The following is a 6,442-nucleotide window of genomic DNA, read 5'->3' on the forward strand; positions in this document are numbered from 1 at the left end:
GCGCATGAAGCAAAAGCGGCGGGGCGCACATTCTATAGGCTGAAAAAAGTTTGCTGTTTTTTTACGTTCCTATTTGGAACGAAAATATTAAGAGCCTTCTTCTGAGATACCCCTAACGTTGGTGCTTGTACTGTCGTTAGTGGGCTTTCTTATTTTATTAATGTACTATGCCGCACACTTGGTCAGTAAGTGTGTACTGAGAACGAAGTGCCAAAATAAGTCTGCAGGACCAATACTGCTTCCTGCATGCCAGGGGAAGATGCCGCTGTATTTACTACCTCTTGTTTTTTGGGGGACTTCTCAATCCTTCCGTGCATCTCTAAAGTTTATTAGCGATCTCTAGGACGTTTTTACCGGTTGCTTCAGAGACAAGGAGCTCCACCTTGACAGCGTTATGGATGTGCTGCAGCCCTTATTCACAACAAACACCTTAACGGCGTTGGTTGCGACCAGCACAGTGAGACCTTGACAGCAAATTTGGTTGGTTCTGTATACATTGTGACACGGATTCATTTCTATATAAAAGGTTTAAACAAGTTTCGTGATTACATGCGAAGGCGGGAGCAACACCTTAAACTTAGCCGTCGCTAATGATTGCAGGCGAGTTATGAAAATGCGATGGCCAAAAATGTAAATTTAAAGCTCCCTGTTAGCATCATTCCTAAACCGTTACCTGTGTAGACTTTGTGCATGGTTTCCCGAGTAACATTTTATATGCTGGCCTATTGAAAATGAAAACACAATGTGTATTTTGTCCTAGTTCCGTTTATTTGAACCACTAGGTTAGCTTTCTTCACATTCTGTATGATTTCCCGTGTTATATTTCATTTTTGTCACGGTCAATATATTTTCTGATCTATGCTTTGCTTTGGTTTTATGTGTGTCTAATTATACTCTCAGCATACTTGTGAATTAAATTTGAGTTAATTTGATTGAATGAATCAGGTGAAAGGTGGTGCGATTAATAGAATGCAGTGGGCATAGTTCTGTGAAAGACGGTGATTGGAACAACTGAGCTAACCGCTGGCTATCCCCTTTTTATTTAAAAAGATATCTCCCTTGCGCGTGTAATTTTCTGTTCGTACAGGCGACAGCATTAACACCAAGGTGACCCCTAATTATCACAAGCGGGCCACTGCCTAAATAACAACTTACACAATAAAAAAACAAACACAACCTATGATATTAACCCACATAACTGCAGTCGGAGCGTAAACTGCGAGACAATAAATAAGAAATTCTTCTGAAAAGCCATCATCCCAGTCCTCATATTTTTTCATGTCATTTGTGTCGACCAATTATGTCCATCAAGCAGCACAATAAGGACACACTCATCAAGCAATCATGAACTTGTTCATATCAGGCAATTTCGCGCAAAATAAATTTTGATGGGAGGTTGGAATAGCCAAAATGTCGATGCAAATACTTTATTTACTAAGAATGTTGCACTCAATTAAGAAAAATCCGTAATTTTTTCGTTGTTGTCGAGCGGGAAAGGCAAAACTAACTCAAAATGAGCTGCAGCGTTTATTATTCCTTTCGTTACCCATAGTTCACTGTACCTATATACAGTATATTGAAGCAATTGGACTTCCCGCAGAACAAATTTCGAGCGCTCCGCGCGTGAAGAAGCAGCGTTTCCTGGCCCGACTGGGCGCGCGGCCGTACGCTCGGCCAGCCGCCGCTTTCAGTTGTTGTTGACTACAGCGCCGCCGCTATTTTCTGCGCGAAACGAGCACCTCTCCGGGCGGCCGGTCGGGCCACTCTAAACTTCTAGTACACTCTACCCGTGCTGCGCATTTATCGCATACAGATAGCTAGAGGGCGTTAGTAGAAATAGACATTTCAAAACCACCTTTTAAAAGTAAGGCAGCGTCTTCTGCCACGCGCGTGGCACCAGCCACGCCCCCCCGGCAACGGCTGCTGCCACGCGTGACGTCATAATGACGTCATAGCATTTATAATTGTCATTATTTTGTGTAGTGTAGTCCGAAATACATATTTTTTTATATTTGCAGTACAAAATAACGCACCATTGAACTGCTAAAACTTTTCTAAACAAACAATTTTTGTTCTTGCGGAAGCAGCCGGCGATGCTGCTGCTGCTGCTGCTGCCAGCTGCGGCTGCCGTATCGCGTACATGGAGTCGCGTATCCGAAAGCGTGACGAAACTCCGATTTTCTCGGGCCGACAACGTAGATAAACCGGAGTTCATACTGTTAGAAGCACTATCTGAAAATGTGAGAAAGTTGCTTGTGATTATGTATTGCGTGGGGACCCAGCCAGCCTTTCCAGACCGCAGCAAAATAGCCGCTCTCGAGTAATGTTGACCTGTGACCGCTTGGTTATGCTTGGTGTACGCCGATGGTACCTGCGTACAGTTTCAGCGTACGTGAGACGACATCGCACAGCCGACTGGCCCCGTTCGAACAAGCTACGTGCCACACAAGAAAAGACACCGTCCGAGCGTAATTCTGTGAACCTTCCGACGCATGTCGGCGCGGCGGCATCTGCTAACAACATTTTGCACCACGGCAAGTCCAGAATGCTTAAATGGGCGACCTGAAATCGCGGTGTGTGTTCTCGAAATGAAGACAACTTAGCAGCGCCAAAAGATAATCAGAATGTACAGTGCCGAGGACGAAGGGTAGTGGCGGCAACCGTTTTTTACTAGGCACATGTGCGCATTACAATTACAGACAATTGCGCCAAGAATAGGAAAGGTAATCTTTGGTGTCCCCTCACATGTACCACGTACGTACCATTACGGTGTCCCCACACATGTACCACGTACGTACATACCATTACAGTAGATCTCCTCTTCTGAAATATTAGCAAGGAAAACTTCCGAAAATAGGGAAGTTCTTATTTTCTAGTGAGCGAAATTGTAGCTTAAAATTTGTTTTACACCCAGGATACGTTTTATGAGCAGAAAAGTCTTGTAAGCATGCGCCACAAGGATCATAATTACGTGATATTCTGCGCTTAAAAAGATTTTCTAGTAGAAACCAAAGATTTCGTAGTAGAATACATGATTCTATGACAGTTTAGGACCTGCGACCTTCAAAAGGTAGACTAGCTAGACACTTCATCTCATAGCCACTGCACTGGTATAACTTTCACGTCTCACTGTACCATGGTGTACGCTATGTTGGCCAGACTTGACTGAGTCCCTCATGCAAAGGAAGTTAATTCAGGGCACACACCCAGACGATAGGGTCAGAGAAGAGGCTGTACAGACGGTAATAGGAAGGGTGTACGCTTGGCCGGCCATCATGTCTGATACACCTACATGCACTCCAGCATATGAAAACCTATGGGTTCTGCACAGGCTCAATAAGCAACGTCAAAGAGAATCTTAAGATGTGCCTGGAACGTGAAAGCATCTACGGATTGTTTGTGTAAACAGGTATAAGCAGCGAGCATGGTGCAAATGTAATTGATAGGCAAACGTCAAGGCTGTCATGGGGCGAATTTAACAAAAAGAAATGGTGAAAAAGATCCCAATTTCAAACTACATTGATGTTATATGTGCATGCACTATAAACACAGTCATCAGTATGTTAACTGTACGTGAACACTCAAGTGATATGATCAAACGGAACTAGAGGCCCCACTACAATCACCCAGTTATGTTTCTTTGCAGTGGAATAGGTCGGTATCTGTTAGTCGCACAAACAAGATTCTCTTGGAGAAATAGCTGGAAAGTGGCTATGGAGCTCCAGCTGCTTTACACATTTTCTGTAATACCAGTTATTTGTTTGAAGTTTGCAATAAAATTGATCTCATTTGTTAGTCTTTTTAATTAATGAACGAAACTTTTCGTGGCCACAAAACAGTGGTCGATAAACAAATGCTCACTTTCTTTGGTGGCTTGTAACGATTCACTAGAATTTCACATGGCCAACCCAAGGAATCCATGGCTCGTACACTGCAGGGTAGTGCTAGTCTCCAAAAACATTTGACAGGACGACTGGAAACTAGCGCGGCACACATAGGTGGGCCGCGCTAGGCTGCATAGGTGGAAACCAGTAGCCCACCCACACAGTGCCATAAAACAGCTAATGAATGGAGCGAGTCTCAGCTAAATATTAAGCAGGTTAAAGGGTAGGTTCGCATTGATAGATTTTATGCCATCGTTCACTGTGCGTAGATTAACTATTTAATGGGCACAATAGTCATTTTTGTTATTTCGGACAGTTCTTGAAGGGTGTCCTAAATGTTCTTTATTAACAAAACAAAAAGTGAAAGCTCTCAGTTAGGGATTTTAAAAACATTGTTTAGCCTCTCCAGCAATTGTCCCAGCCTGAAGGAACTCGGCTGATAGTTGGTGCCGATTGTCGTCCTCGCTTGCTAGCTCCCTGACCAAGCACATGAATGAAGAAAGATGGTGACCAAAGTGAGAAGAGAAGGTGGATCCCGTACAACAGCCCTTATTCATCTAAACACCAGAAAAAAGTGCCGATGACTCACAGGCCACGACTAGGGCGTTAAAATACCTTTTGACATACATTTACAGAGCATTTACAACCTTTTATAAAAAAAAATCGTATGGTTACACACAGTCCCTCCATAGAAGGGGTTTGTTTCAGACAAGGTCATTGAAATTTGTTATTAGTAACAACATAAACTCATCATTGGTCCCTTTCATTCAGCACTTACGGGCTTCGTTTTAAAAACCCTGCTGTTTCTATTTCACGTATAAATGAATTGCTTATGCAATATTCTCTTATTTATCTATGTTCGAAGTAAACTGTGTTATACCGTAAAATGTGATGTGCCGAGTGCATGCAGGTGTAACATTCTTCAATGGGACATGCAGAACATGAAGCTCAGTGCTGATAAACTTAAATCAGGGAAAATAAAGCTTCCCATGTTGCTTCTTTATTTTTGTAACTATTCTCTCTACCAAATACCTTGGTGGTAACTCAACTAAGCTCACCTTTTCCCTAGGCCTTTATAATTATTTTGCTCTGCAATTATACATTCTCAGCTGGAGCATGCCTGCTGGATTCAGGCCCCAACCACGCTTTGCTATTTCACATTTGCAGCTGTATGAAATGTTGTTCTTTCCAACAGGCCACTTTCCAACACCACTTTCCAACTTTCCAACACTTCCAACAAATGATTTCCAACAGGCCACTTAACTAGTGTCAAAACCATTTTATACCTTTAATTGCTATTTGTAGCAAACAGTATTATATCATTTTTCATAACACATTTTGTTGTAACCTCATTCAATGATTTTGTTACCCCGCCAGCCTGGTTCATAAATCTTTGCGTGAACATGCTTGTCTTGCAGCTAATCTGCAGTAACAGACACGACACATTTTGGCTTTCCAGCGTAGCTTTGGTGTCCGCAAAAAGGAATGTTTTTCTTGGCTCGTCTGCAGCGCTTTGTAGAAAAAGATCACTTGCTGGTTTGGCTTTCCCGCAGGACTCTAGTGTAGTGCAAGAGAGTATCGCTTGCTTATTCCTTTTTTGTTGAGGTTTTAATGCTGTGCATCTTCCAGAAGAACCCTGGCATTTTGTTTGGAAATGGAGCTTCACCCCACAGGCTGTGCAGAGAAAGTAGAGCTACTCAGTCACTTTTTGCATAGACACGGAAGTTTGGCAGATCACTTGTCATTGACAAGCAAGTGTTTGATTTCTGGCTTAAGGTGCAACGCTGGGATAGTTTACTAGTTGGGGGGAAAAAAGCGCAGCGTTGATAAACGGTACTAAAGTACTAGGAAAGGTGCCGTGATCAACATGGTTTCCATGTGTTGGCAGCTTTTTGGTCCAGTGTTTTTCATGAATATTTGCCAGGGGGCCTTAACATGGCCTGCTTTTGTGTAACAAAAATGTCAACAGTGAAGCACTTATCAATGCTCACATGCTGCTCATTGATACCAGAGCAAAAGTACGTTCAGCAGTCATTTTATTGTTAAAGCCACCCATGATCCATACACCTTCCAGCTGTACTGCAACTTTCACAAACACCGACAGACATTCACATCCACGCACGTGGCCTTGGCTCCAGTTCTTGTACAAGGTATTAAGAAGTACTCTCGGGAGTGGGCAATGTCACGCTCGACACCAACCATTACCCTGAAGTTGTACTTGATAAACTATTTTTTAAGCCTGTTGGCTTAAAGGACTGTTTAAGTGCCCATTTTGTGGAAGAAAAAGAAACAGCTAATGGGCACACAACACACAACCCGTGAATGTGTTTTCTAGCAGCTGGCTTCTGACGAGACTTGCATCATTGTGAACGAAATGTGGGACATTTTATAATGCCCCTTACCACTAAGTAAATTCACTTGAGCAATTTTCCAAAACAGTTTACACAGTGCGGAGTTAAAAAGCAATAGAATGTGAAACGCCCCCTCACAATTGGAAACTCTTCCTGTTCACTACCCCAAAGGCTTTGACAGTAGACGCTTAAGCACGCTTCACCAGT

This window comes from Haemaphysalis longicornis, unplaced genomic scaffold (genome assembly GCF_048455015.1).
Source record: "Haemaphysalis longicornis isolate Haplotype H1 unplaced genomic scaffold, Haemaphysalis longicornis Haplotype H1 scaffold_8, whole genome shotgun sequence".
NCBI lineage: Eukaryota > Metazoa > Arthropoda > Arachnida > Ixodida > Ixodidae > Haemaphysalis > Haemaphysalis longicornis.